The sequence below is a fragment of the Acomys russatus genome, chromosome 18, assembly GCF_903995435.1.
Source record: "Acomys russatus chromosome 18, mAcoRus1.1, whole genome shotgun sequence".
NCBI lineage: Eukaryota > Metazoa > Chordata > Mammalia > Rodentia > Muridae > Acomys > Acomys russatus.
The window spans coordinates 56843544-56858801 of record NC_067154.1 but is presented as its reverse complement, the minus strand read 5'-3'; the positions used below and the strand labels follow the sequence as shown (position 1 = coordinate 56858801).

Sequence of the window (15258 nt, the reverse complement as noted above, 5' to 3'; positions counted from 1 at the left end):
GCATTATTTCCTGCTGACCCAACTATGTCAGCAGAAAAAAAAAGTCCAGTCTTAGGCCACTTACTTCATCTAATGCAATATAAGGCCATTTCCTAAATTAGTTCGCTGCTAGGGAATTTATTTTGCTCACACATACTTCCATAGCAACTCTATGAGGCTTTTTGTTCTGATTTAGTTTGCTGCCCCATAGGCCCTCTCTTTACCTGTCCCCAAAGACATCATCAGGAGACTGACACCATCAGATAACTCTGTCCCATTGTGACCACCATCTTTTAACATAATACATTCATTTTAATTTGTCACTAATCCATAAGTCAACCAAATGTATCAAATAAAAAAGTTATTACTAAGAGTTGAGGACATGGTGCAGTATGTAAAGTTCCTTTTGCACAAATGAGGTGCCCAAATTTTCATAAGTCCAGCCAAATTACAATACTGAAACTCATGTAGAATTTTATAATGGATTCCTCTCCTGTTTCTTCTGACTTTTTTTTTCAATCCTTATTTATTTCCTCACTATCATCCTAATCTATAGTTCCATGCATTTATATATTTCATCCAAACTTTTGCAGATGTTACTTTAACTAGTGGGGACAACACAGAAGCAGATGCAAGTTTTACATTTTGGTGGCAGAAAAAAAAAAGTCACAGCATAACCAAAACTTGCAATTATATACCCAAGGTCATACAGTAAGTAGGAGGCAACCAAGGTCATGTGGACACTTAATGCTAAGAAACGTGTTGAACCCAGGGATTTTAAAGAGTGGAGAGGGTAGCAGGTCTGTAGCATCAGTTTCCCAGAGTGCACTTGAACTTTTCTCCAGAAGCTTACTGACTTCTTAATGGCCAGGAAGAGCCCAGCAATTATAACTGGGAAATGAGTCTGAGCTGATCTGGCTTTGCTTGTGGCCACTTCTGCTCTGCTGCACTCCTTCCCAGATGCTCACATCAGACGCTCAAAGAAGCACACAGATGTAAACGGGCATCATAGATGTCAAATTTGGTGTGTTTCATTCTTCAACCTTTCACCTTCTCTTTAAAACTTAATGAAAAAAAAAAAATTAACTGCAGTGCTCTGACCACAAAGCACTTTGATCTATAGTGATTTACTTAGCAACATTCAGCTTCATGTGTATGACACTAAGAGCAGACATCCCATGAGGCTTCCTTGATCAACTAACCCAGCAGCTTTCAATAAAGAGATTAACTAAGGAATTTTAAAAGGGCGTGCTGGTCAGTCCATCCTTATAAATTCCACATGAACCAGTCCCGCAAACTGTGCTGAACTTTTCTTTACCTCAGTAAAGAATTCTCTTACAAACTCAGACCTCAGTAATTACGGGAGATAAATGCAAAGCAAGGATTCCCTTTATTCCTTAAGAAATCTTGCGTTGGAGAAACCGCTTTAAAACCGTAGATGGTGTGGTCACATCTACTACGGAAGTGCACACATCATAAACATTTCCTGAAGGAATGTAATTTCTAAATTAAATAAAGCCCATCGTAAATGGCCCTGCTAGTAGACTTTGCATTCATTTCCTCATTTGAGGCTCCAGTACTTGTTTCCTTTCTGTTAAGAGTCATGCCATAGATTACAAAACCCATTTACAGCCTTAGTTTTGAGGTGGGGATGTGTAAACGCCATCTCAAAATTACGCTGTTCATCCTCTTTGATCTTTGTGTAAGGAGAACCACACTTCTTACTTGGCATACAGAACAGGTTCAGTCCCAGTGATAATTACAAGAGGACCAAGGTAATTGGACAATAGAAAACCACACAACAGCAGCAATAATGCCATCAACAACAGCGGTGTCTCACAATACTGACAAGTGCTGACTCTATGCTACAAAATGCTAACTCTCCCATGCTTGTCACAATGCTGGATCCCCTTCATCTGCAGAAATCTGTGTTGCTTAGAATTTGCAAGTGAGAGTCATGAAGCCCAGTGATACTAAAGTTCTCGGACAGTGTCCCACACTAGTGGCAGGACTGGCGTGAGCTTTCTTAGCCAAACATCATACCGATGATGCATACACTTAAAGCATATGGTGTTAATAGATGCGTTTGTACAAATCGTGTTGTTGCTAAATGGTGCTGCTATTTCCTCTAAACTTTTAAATGTACCAAAAATGATGGTAAAATCACATAATCCACCGAATGGAATGGACCATCATATGCAAATCTCCATTGAGGTGTACACATTCCATTGTGTAGATACCATCTTTTGTATTTTTTTTTTAAGCTTGCATATACTCACTTAAATTACTTGCTTTTAAAAATGAAATAATTTGGTTCATCCTTAATATTTAGAAGAGAAAAAGTGAAAAATAATTCTTAGTGCTGTTGATATCCACTGGGTTCCCAGGTGAGAACCAGAGGTGCAATGAGGTGAAAGAGCATGCAAGAGGCTCAAAGACTGTCAGGCTTTTACGTGCCCAGCCATTATTGAATTAAGTGGTCCCGTTCAAGAGTAGGAATATAATGTGGGAAAGTAGCCAAAGATGGATCTGTCTGGCTGCATGAAAGAAAAACCACAATGTGGATCAAGAGAGCAAGGTGATGGAGGAAATAATGAAGCTCAAAAAAACATGTAACTTATTTTATTGACAAAACCAGACACCTGGAAAATGGGGCCTGTGGGGTTAATCTGAGATGAACTGGCACTTCTAAGGAGAGGTACAGAAGAAAACACCTAACAAGTTTGGAAAATTCAAAAGGAAACAATATAATTCAAGAAAAATCCTGCCTTAGGATGATGTCTCTGGAGCACGTACCAGTGAGGTCTCCTGGCTTTTCATGGCCTTCCTCTCCCTCTCGGCAGAGCAATGCCCTTCCTACTACTGATTTCCCACACAGAAATCAAAGAAACTGGACCATGAGATGGTAGAGGAGCAAAGATTAAAATGTCAGGATGGGGGTGGGATGTGGGAATGAGACGAGCATCTGCCAGTCTGGTATTTCCACACGTTAACCCTGAAATGATGTATCTGTGCTGCTAATGTTTATGCCTTAGTAAGATATCAAGAAATTTAATGAAAGCCACCCAATCCTAATTGGCCACATGCTATGTGTAAGGCACACCACAGATGTCAGAAGGAAATTGAAGAGCTTACATAGAAGAAGCAATAAAATGCTTAAGATGGATAGCTCAGCCAGGAGGAAAGAAGTCACATATCAAAAGAGAGGAACAAAGTAAATATGGGGAGATCAAAGCATGAAACATTAGGCAGCCATTTGAAATAAGACTAATTTGTGACAGGTGGGGATTAATGGGGTTGAAAAAGCAATTCCAAACAGAAACAGCCCGAAGAGTGAAGGTATCAGATGGGAAGCAGGGTTTGTTTAAGAAAAAGTCAACTGGTCCTAGTCGACCGGCATGGAAAAGACCTTTCCATTTCATTCTACAGGAGACCCTGGGAAGGCATTCAAAAATCATAAAATCTTGAGACACTAAACTAGCAAAGGCATCGTTGACTTGTAAAAGGAGACATGATGTAAAAGCTGGGAGGGGGGATTGCACACAAGTGTGTTGGCTTCTGGAGTCAGCTGTATACATTAATAGAAGGCAGGTATCATAGCTGTAGAATAATTGCCACATATATTGGTACCAATTAGCAATGTTACTGGTGAGTATCTGGGGTACCATAAACCAATTATGAATCACTGGGTGTTTGCAATAAGAAATTGCCGTGCTCACAGGCTCAATGGTCTCTGGCCAAGAGCTGAACAGATGGGACCCTCTGCAAGCACAGGGAACACATGGGAGTCAGCCAATCTAAATGAATGTATTAAACTTGATCCACACACTGTATCTCCTTGAGTTTAGCAGCCAAATTATTCTGGGTTATGTAAATGGGTTGATTTATCTTTCTGAAGGCCTGCACTGTTTTTTTGGAAAGCTAAGCAAATTTCTAGATGTGTAGATGAAACACTGGCCAGTAAGAGAAAGTGGTTGTCATAATTCACAGGCCTGGTCAACAACAAATATCAACTGTACCTATATTTGTGTTAATATAAGAGAGACTTGTGCAAGAACAACCAAAATATAATAGGCACTATGGTTGATTGATGTCCTTTACCCTACCAGTACTAAAAGGACTTAAAATAATAAAAACGATGAGACTTTTCAAAGACTCCATGCATTCTTCCAAATTGCTTACATGCATAGGCTCATAATGTCAGAACTATCACACTATGAGTCCCAGTCTACTTCTATAGGACAATGACGCTGAGATTCCAACCAGAGCTGGTGAGATTTCTCCTGGACATCTTAGCAGTAAACTCAACTCTAAATCTTCTTCCTCTTTTTCTTCTACATCCAGAAGAACTGTCAGTGCCAGGTCAAATCCACAGTTCAAACCCATCCCATTCTCCCCATGTCCACTGGCATGCCACTAATCCCCAACTCAAGGTTTCTTCCAATGTCCTTCTGAGACCTCTTGTGGCTTCTCCAAGTTCATCTTTGCTTCCCCAAGAACCTATTTAACTCCCAGCATGAGGAACTATCTTTAAAAGCACATTAAATTCTTTAGAAGCCTAAAGACTTTGAGCTGAGATCTGTACACCTTCTTGTGTGCACTTCCTGGCCCAGCTGCTATTCTCCTTCAGGTCACCCAAGTGTCTTTTCCTCAAATGTACCAAGCTCTCCTGAACTCTGCATTTCAACTGCACGGCAGAAAAAAGAAACACTTTGCAGCTCCCTAATTCTCACCCCCAACCTTCTCACCATCTTCCTATTGGTGTTTATTGCATTACTCTGTATATTTCTTTCACTTATCCCTAGAACAATTATTTGCTCTTGTTCATTTCATTGACAATGATCTCTTTCTTAAATTGTATGCAAGACTTATAAAAGTATGGGTTTTGTCCATTATTATCATCTCAAAAGCCTTGAAAATTTCCAAACTAGTATAAGTATATAATTTGTTTTCAAAGAATTATTAAATAAAGCACATATTAGCACATGATATTTACCCAATAAACATCTCTGAAGTGACCAAACCTAATTTCCAAACATATTTTAATATGACACCTGTCTTATCCATTTGAGTTAATGCTCCTTTAAGAAGCAATTCTTTTTCATTCCAAACTTCATACATTTAAAAAAAAAAAAAGATTTTCTTGATGTAAGTCTGTATGTGACTAAAACATTATTGTTTGTAGTGTCAGCTAGTGATGCCAAGATGGGGAGATGTGAAAGTCGATGAAACTAACTAATACAAGCCTATTAAATCTCCTTTTGCTAAAGCATTATGCAAAGACAAGAGCTCTCTGGACTCTGCAATGCAGCCCTTCCCTGACTGTCAGTTAATTGCTACCTTCCCAACGGAGCACAGAGGGCAAGCATTAACTCCTTCTCAAACTGTTTACTTCATCCCAACTCTGTACTAAGCAATGACCATGCACTATGGATGCAAGAGGATTCTTACCAGGATGGAGCTTCTGATATGTTTGAGACAAATATAATAAATGAGGACTCAGTGAGGGGCCTGTATTTCCAGAATGTCATTAAGAATGAGACAAGAAAACACCAACACCCACCCATGTTTTGAAGCATAAGATGGATTGCACTTGGCAAACCAGAAGATGCTGAACTTGGGCAGGTCATGTGGTGTCTCTATATGAAAAATGGAGACTGTTCATATGTGCCAGTGCTGTGGGGGCAGGGAAGAGTCATGATGAAGAGAAAATGTCAAATTATGGAACATGGGAGATGGTAGACGGTGATAATGTGTATCAGAGCCATCAGGAAGAATAATAAGGTGTTCTAGACCAGTGGGTCTCAACCTTCCTAATGCTGCCACCCTTTAATACAGTCCCTCCTGCTGTGGAGACCCCAACCATATCTTCATAACTATAATCCTGCTGCTGTTGTGACTCATAATGTAAATATCTGATACCCAGGGTATCTGCTATGCAAACCCTGTAAAAGTCGTATGGCCTCTAAAGGGGTTGTGACTCACAGGTTAAGAACCACTGCTCTAGATGGCTGAAAAACCATCAGGTAGATAGGGACCAGGTTTGCTACAATCATCCTACAAAAATCCAAACTGAAAACCAGTGAAAGTCCATCACTATACCAGTACACAAAAAATAGTTTTTAAGTATTTTCCCAAAAATTGTACTTGGCTATTCCCAGAGAATTTAGTTGCTTATCACTAGGAAGTTTGAGGGTGAAACAGTGGGTGTCATTTTGGGTAAACTCCTTCAACGTGTGGAAAGTTTAAATTACAAAATGCCACAAGATAAGAATTTGCAAGTTCACTCAGTTTCTGGCTCATTCAACAGCAGCCTTGAGAACCACTAAGAGCTGCAGAGAGATGGAGGTGGAATAGCTCTATAACTCATCTCCTGTTTAAAAAAACACAAAATCGGTCCAGTAAAATGACATCACCCAATCCCTGATGGACAACGCATTAATTAATAAAATACTGAAAAAATTCAGAGAGAGATATTCATGGATAGCCACTAACAACAGAGACTAAGGAAAATGACTCTAGTTCAAATAAGCAAATGATTAAACTTGAAAATACAAAATGTTAAAGGGCCTTAATTAATAAAGCAGCAGGGTTTCCTTCTTAATCTACGTTTACAGAACATAAATGTGTGATTCATCCTCCAAAGATACAGATGAATGGCCTCCATGTCTGAAATCTGACTAGGGCAGAAATCACTGTGTGGAAGGCAGAGGTGGATTTCAATAGCCCCAGAAATGTGTCAGACACACAGGAGGAAAAACATTCATCCAGAGACAAAGGAGATGTGCGCAAGGTAGAAGAAAATCCGTATTCTCTGCTTTTCTAGTCTGGCTGCCTGTAATAAATTTCAATTTCACACCTATTTTGCTGATGAATGATTACAGCTGTAATTTATTTCTAAAATTTCACATTTTTACTCTTCATTCAGATCCGTTCAGCCATGAGGGACTGGTGAATTAAAATGCTCATATCCCACTCACTAGAATAACGGCCTTGCCTTTGGAATGACTCTTCTCTTACTTGTTGATTTGTATTTATAGACAGGAAAGGGATACATGAATCCCAGATCTTAAAGTCAGTAGCTTCCTTCCAGCATTATAAAATATTAAATTTTAATCTAGCAGAAATGAACAAACAAACCAAAAAAGGAATCCTTGTGAGTGTATTCCAAAGAGGTACACTGTAGTTATTAAGAGAAGAAAGGGGAATTTTATTCTGTTTTGAATTTAGAATCTGAGGTCACAGGCTACATCAGCACCTTGGGAAAGAGAAAAAAGTTGAAGAAAAAATAAGAAGAAGAGAATGTAGAAATATTCATATTTCCTGTTTCAACTATTCTCCAATTTTCTGCCTTGGAAAACCTTGGATGACCTAAGGGGTCATCAAACATCTCTGATCCTTTATTGTTTTCATAAGAGAATCCATTCTTTTTATTAGTTGTGGAATGTCTCTATCAGATATACAAACATACCATTTCATCCTTGTGCCCTTGGAAAGGCATATTGTGTTCAATGCAGTGACTTCTTGTTGTGATTAGCAATACAAACACTGGAAACAGAACATCTGGGTTCTTACAGAAGCTCTTCACATGCTGTCTATACATGACCTCACACCAATTATTGAATCTTTTGTGTCTGCATTTTCATTGTTTTTTAAAAACCTATAGTGAAGGCAGTTAAAACTTAACCATTACTGTGAAAGTTAAAGAATAAATAAATACAGTTGGTCTCCTTCTATCTTAACAGGCTCTCCAACCCGCTACCAACCAAAAGTAATCACTAACAAGATATATCTATATGGGACACATATACACGTAGGCTAAACATGGTATATAAGCCCCTGGAGATGGCATTAGAGGATCTTGTGAACTGCCTGATGTGGGTTATGGAAGCCAAATTCCAGCGTTCTTAACCACTGATCCATCTTTCTATCACCAAGTATAATTTTGTTAACATCTCAAAATACAGTGTAGCAATCACTTATTTTTTAAAAGATTTGTTTATTATTTATTATGTATACACTGTTCTGCCTGTGTGTACGCCTGAGCACCAGAAGAGGGCACTAGATCTCATCAGAGATGGTTGTGAGCCACCATATGGCCACTGGGAATTGAACTGAGAACCTTTGGAAGAACAGCCAGTGATCTTAACCTCTGAGCCATCTCTCCAGCCCAGCAATCACTTACCTAGTATTTGCGCCATATCACGTCCTGCAAGTGACCTGAAGGTCCATCTGGATCCTTAAGATGGAAGATCCATCAAGATGAATGCACACATTTACTCCTATTTCTGGAACTGGCAAGGTAGATGCTATTTGAGTGCTGAAGCCTTCTCAGCCTCTGCTCTAGAAGACCTGCCGATGATGTTCTTCCTTCTTTTTTCAAGCAGGTCTTCACTTGCTGACAAACTATGTCATATTTTGCTAAAGCCATCAACTACTCACAATTGCAAAGTTTAGTTAGCCTGTCAACCTGATACAACCCAGAGTTGCTTGGCAAGAGGAACTCTCAGCTGAGGAACAACCTAGATCAGACAGAGTTTGTGGGATGTGTGACACTGTCTTAATTGCTAACTGATACAGAAGAGCCCAGCATCCTGTGAGAGTGCTACATGAGGTAGCTGAGCTGTATTGAAAGACAGATGAACACACCAAAGGGAACAGCTGTAAGCAGCTTAACTCAGTAATCTTTGCTCCCATGTCTACTTCCAGGCTCCTGCCCTGAACTCCTACACTGGCTTCCCTGGATGGTGGACTATAATGTGCAAGTCAAATAAACACCATTCCATCCCCACATTGTCTTTGGGTATTATATTTACCCTGGAACAGAGAAACATGTTAGAAAATAAATTGGTTTAAAATAACTAAAGGATTTACATACATTATGTGCAACTTCTAGGTCATTTTATGTGAGAGTCTTGAACATCCATAAATTTGGATATTCAAGGCATCCTGTAAATTTTTAACCAGAGATAATAACAAGACTATACATAAAGCAATCTGGATAGAGATAATGCATGTGCTAATTAATAGTGCTATATAACTATATCTCCCCAAACAACTTTGTTACCACACTTAGCTTATGTCTGTATAATAAATTCATATTCAGTGCATTGAAATTCAAACCACACAAATTCATAAGTTTCACATCAGGTAAGAATGTCTAATTTGCTTCTAGGATAAATGGAATTATTAAGAATCAGCATGATGCTACAGCTGTGAATTGAAGATTTTTGCTCTTCGTGGTCACTGGAATGGGACACTGACTGTATTTCGTAGCTAACAGAAGAACTCCAGAGACCACAGTTTGTGTTGAAGAATCAACAACTGAGGTATGTTTTGGCATTGTTAAAATAAAAGTTAACATGTTTAATACAGCAGAAAATCTTTGCATTGAGGGAATCTTGACAGCATTTGTCTGCTTGAACATCGTGTATTACCAGTGCAGCTTGTTAGCAGGCAATGAAAGACTGCTCTATTAAGCCAGGGGTAGTGCTCACATCCTTTCAGAGAGCCCATACTCATTTTCCCTACCATCAAGGGTGGGTGTCCATCAAGAAAAGCCATCTGCGCAGGAGGTCTCCGCAACTCACAGCTATGGGCTATAATGAGGACGCCTTTTCATTGCCACCTGGAGTTATAGGGACCTCATAACCGCACAGCTGCTTTGATTAATGCACCCACTTACCGGAAAAAAAAAGGATGTGTTCCTCCATGTTACCTAGCACAGCTTCCTTTGCCAAACCCCAGACAAAACAGGGCTTCCTCCAAACCGAGGAAGGAGACTGGAATTGCACCGCCCAAAGTTCAAAAGAAAACTCCAGCAAGTGAAAAGGATTGAAAGCAGCTCTACCCTTTCCAGAGGAACTACAACACTATTTTCTCCAATAATTATCCCTCTCCCTGGAGCATAATTAATTTATGGTGCTAAGTGAAACTCTTAAGTTAACACATATCCATGGATAGCTATTATTTTGGTAAAAATTATGAAGGGACTCCTATAGGGAAGAAAAAAGAAATATTGGTCACCAGCACAAGACAGCGTTCAATATTATAAAAAGGTGTTTCAAACAGATTGTGCTAAGGATTTTTTTACATGTCTCTTGCATGTACCCTTTTTATTCTATAATCCAGCGTTTCCAAGAAAAAAAAACTAATAAAGATCTATGGTACCTGGTATAGAGCAAGTTATATTTTATAAGCTGATAATATTTTATCTATTGAATTTAGCCATTTTTCTACAGTGAGATGAAGTGACTACAACAAAATTAGATTTTGACAGATAACTACAGAACTTTTTATTGAAAGATTTTGATCTTTTTCATCATCAATTAACACTGAGTAAGCATGCACTGAACAAAAGGCAACATGTTATGTCTCCTGTGTCTTTTCTTGGGTGAATAATAATTGATCTCTCTTTTCATAATAGAATTACAAAGCAGTCTAGAGAAATTGTCTAGGGTTATATAATCAGAAGAAATATAAAGTAGTTATAAGACAACCAGAGAATATGTACTTACAAGGAAGAATGTCAGCTTTACTCCAGGGCAAAGGTCATGGGTTCAAAAGCCCACGGGGACCAGGAAGGTAAGCAGGGGTGAATTGGGCTGGGTATAATACTGGGAGATGCAGGAAGCCACTAAAGAGCCTGAAAATTCTACCTAAGGCTTCATGTGATCTAAGCAACAATTTGAATGCCTGTCAGATAGCCTACATGGCCTATAGCCTTTGATATTTCATTCCCACCCCTGGTAGTTAAAAAGAAGCCCACTTCAACTGAGTATAGGACATACAAATTTGAAGTTCCTATCTACTGGGCACGACTTGAATGAAACTTAAGAAGTTACACAGTCTTTACAAGTTTTACACCCTTCTTCAAAGTGAGGACATTTTCAGGTATCTGCCATGGAAACGTTATGGGGACTTCCAAACGGATGACTATGAATAGAAACAGCAGACTATAACATGTGAGAATATTGCTTTAAGAATAAATCAGGGAGTTGGGCACAGTTAGTAGCAGTTAAGAAGAAATATTGTGTTAGCTGTGTGTTGTTTTATAAATAGTATTTGTGTGCCTATGACACACATGACAGAAATAATAACTTCATAAACTATTTCAAGAAAACACACCTGAGTTCTAAACAATTAGCTACAGTATTGACACTTGAATGTAAATGATAATAAACTTCAAAAATGATTATCAAAGTGCAGTGATGGAGGAAATAGTCACCTGGTAGAAGGTAGGGAGGAGTCTATGACAAACTGTCAATTCACTACTTCTTAACTATATTTTACTTTGGGGGAATTGAACAGCTTTAAAGCATATACTATATCAAAGTTAGCATCTAAAAATATTAAGATAAACATTTAAAAATTAAGAACCAAAATTTTGTGCAAGGCGCTTATAAGGGAATTCATAAAATTTTATTAAGAGCTAGTGAAGATACCTTGAACTGATGATAAGTCATATGTGCCCTTATATCAGAAATATACCCACATCAGACAGATGTCAATTTTCACCAAATTCATATACAGAGACACTGTCATTCCAATTCAAATGTCAGCAGAAACATTTTTAGACTCGAATTGCTGGTTCTATATGGCATATTTAAAAGTAAAGGGCCATTAAAAAAACCAGAATATACAAAAAACTAAAGGTGTCCACAAAAACTATAGACATTAAAATAGTGCATGTTTGCTTCACCTGTAGACAATGTACTAATATCCCAGGACAGATTTAGAAATCAGCACATATAAAACACTTTATGGCATAATAACATACAGACAAGTAGAGACTATTTAACAAAGTTGATGGAAATTGGTTATATGAACACGAATATATAAACATGTAAAAGGATTGTAAAGAATATATATAGGTTATGAGAGTGAAATTCTTAATCACTGCTCAAAAAAAAATTATAAAAGATACAGGCTGAGGAAATAGGATGTGGTTATGTTGTCTGCCCTCTTCTTTAACATTAAAACAGAGAAAGGAAAGACAAAAGCCACAGCTGGGGTAGTCACAATTTAGAAAGAACATAACCCAAGGAGTAACATCCAGAATACACAAATACTTCAATACATTCATAAATGGACATTAACTGAGGAGGAGCATATATTTTTTTAAAAGAAGGTTAACAGAAGAGTAAACACAATAACCCCAAACACTTTAAACCCAAAACATTGGTTTAAAATGGGGCACACAGAGAAAGGAGATGCAGGCTACCCTGATGAGATCTGATAGACTGTGATCAGATGGTGGGGGAGGAGGTCCCTCATCAAAGGTCTAGGGGAGGGGAATAGGGTAGAAGAGGGAGGGACGGTGGGAACTGAAAGATAAAAGCAAGGGGTTAACCACTGGGATGTAATGCAAATAAAGTATAATTTAAAACAAATATGTGTTGGCCCAGGTAACACAAATACATGTTGATTTCGAGTGTAAGTGTGTAGCCCTCAAGGCATGGGAAAAATAATTAACAACTGTTGATCCAGCAAGATTTATAACCTAAGAAGCAGCCTGGCAGCTTCACAAATTGTTGTCATGAGTGCATTACTATAATTTAACAGAAATGTCCTTGGTATAAGAAGAAACACACTAATAGTGTGGTAAGAGGAGTGAGTGGCTAAATTTTGAATTTCTATGTACTTTATTTTGCCTATGTTATTCTAATAAATTAAATGATATTATCATTGCTTTTTAATACACATATAAATGACAAACCATTAAGAGTTCAAAAAATAAAATAAAATGAGACTGTATTATTCACCTATTATAAGCTGAAGGACAAATTGGTACACTATTGTGGATAACAATCCAGTAATTTTGTAAATCCAAGCCAACACAAAGGCAATGATTTGGGGATTCTAATGTGAAATAAATTTCTTAAAATAATTCCCGCATGTGTTATCCAATCGCTATTGACAAGAATACCAAATTGCCTTTCCATCACTATAATAAAACATATCACATTATTTACCTCATGATTTTTAAAGAAATATTTTGGCTTATGGGTTTCAAATACCACAGGCTTGTAGGTGCGAATAGAGATCAAAAAAGCGTGTTCGATCCCATAGCCCTGAACCTTAAACAGTGTAAGCTACCAACAAAGGTGCCAGGAAATGAGCTGGGTCCTCTGGGAGAGAGCAAGCATTCTTGCTTCTAAACCATCTTTCCAGCCCCATAAGTGATTTTTATTCTAGCAAAGTATCTTATTCAAACAGGTCTTCCAGGTATTTAAATCCATACTTTAGATTCAGAAAAAAAAAAGAAAGAAAGAAAGAAATCTTCCATAGGTGATAAAACTCTACTGACATTTATCTTGGGAATTTTATTCTACAACAAGCAAGCAAGCCTTTTCAATTTCATGATGAATCATCCTTCATCAGTCTTCTTAACAAAGAGAGTTAAAAGGGCATACTGTTAAAAAGCCCACACATTTTAAAACATAATAGAAAAATAAAGAATTTTCAATTTGAGGGATCCCAAGAAGAGAGAATTTTCATTTCTACAAAAGATAAGTAAATTTTCTTCTAATGGACAGAAACAATAGATATGCAATTAAACCTAGGCTACACAGAACTTGAACAAAATGTAATAATAAAGTATTTTTAGAAAATATGAAAACATGGAAGGGTGAGGAAAGTAATTCCAAAGTTCAGAAGTTACCGTGAACTGTACACAGCAACCTTGAAAACAATGTAAGATTGAAGCAAAGATTCACAACTCAGTCACCTTAAGGTGATCCCAGCCCTTAAAAATATAAGTAGTATGCAAGTCATAGTAGTTACTGACACTACATTTGTTTGCCTGCTAAACAAGGTCTGATTTCACCTTTACAAGACATACAAAATGAAGTCTTGAGTGGCTGTGCCTCATAAAGGGAAAAGAGTGTAAGACTAGAGTGTTTAGATGCATATTTTTACTTGAGTGTCATGTTGATTCTGTTTGTGTATAACTATTTATTCTTTATGATCACACTCAGCAGAGAAAAATATGAATGATCCAAGCAAGGTTTGGGTAGATGAAGAGAGTTCTGTAGGGATGATGTGGAAAGGGAGGAGTTGGTGCTCACCGGTGGATGGAAAATGAAGACTAATTGAAAATACGGTGGGTAATGATCTACCCAAGGTAAGTCTCCATGAGAAAGCTATGGATTTCCAGCCCCCTTGGGAACTTCTAGAAGTCTATGAGGGTGCTGTTGGTGGCCAGGTGCTGTGAATGGGGACCATAGATTCTGAATATCCTATAGCATACAAGACAGTGAAGAGTTCCTCATGCAAAACGCAAAAGCCAACCATGTGAAAACACATTATGAGCCTTTGTCTTCGGTATGCTGACATTGGATCTGGCCTTAATTATCCTGCAGCAAGATAATTCGAATGCAACTTCCAAGACTCATAAAACTCCCACCTTTGAAGGGGATGTCTTCAATATTAACTTAAACATGACCTAAGCCTTCCTGGATCTTTTTTAAACAATAGATATAGCCATAATTTAAGCATTAGGTACGTAAATGCTGTACAACCTCCACCAAGGCACTGTTTGCTTGTTCTTGCATTTGAAGGGCTTTATGCAGCCAGCAAAATGAAATGGAACACTGGGTGTTTGATGTACATGACAGTGCAGGTGATTTATTTCCACTAAAATTTCTGGTACTCTATTTAGGAAAAAATTCTGAAAGATGCATTGAAAATGCAGTACATGTCTTAACAACATATTCTATCTCTCTGCAAGGTAATGATAAAAAGCTTTCCAAATTTTAACCCAATTCTTTCCCATAAAACTTAACTATGATTGTTTGCTGATAAGTTTCCTATTTTGAGCTTTATCAGACAATACAAATTCCTATTAGTGATTAACAATGATTCAAATGCAGAGAATAATTTTTTATATGGTAACTGATCACAGATCCAGAAAAAGGAAGAAAGTTTGTAGAAGAGTGGACACCAACCTTGCTTTTAATAGATTTAATAGCAAATTAAACTGAATTAATTAACCTGAAACATAGAAAACCCTAAAGCGTTTTAAACATAGCTATCACCATTGTAATCTGCTCATGATATAAACTTTTTTTTTGGCCAACAATGACCCTTGCTTTATTGCATGAGTACCAAAAGTTTATCTATACACTATAAATTATCTTGATGATAATTAGGATTAGAATCTGAAAGAAAAGTAAGACAATGTACCTGTGCACAGTGAAGTTTACTGCAAAACCTGGAGGATATTGGTGCCTGAGTCTTCCTGGGATGGAAATAATAAGCGAAATAAACAATTCTCTA

At 37.7% G+C, this 15258-nt stretch overlaps 1 protein-coding gene across 2 annotated transcripts in view; it reads right to left on the bottom strand.

Moving 5' to 3' along the window:
- The window catches only part of Gpc6 (glypican 6), a 1044456-nt gene that overhangs the window by 942213 nt on the left and 86985 nt on the right, over nt 1-15258 (bottom strand). The gene's annotated exons all lie outside the window — the stretch shown is intronic.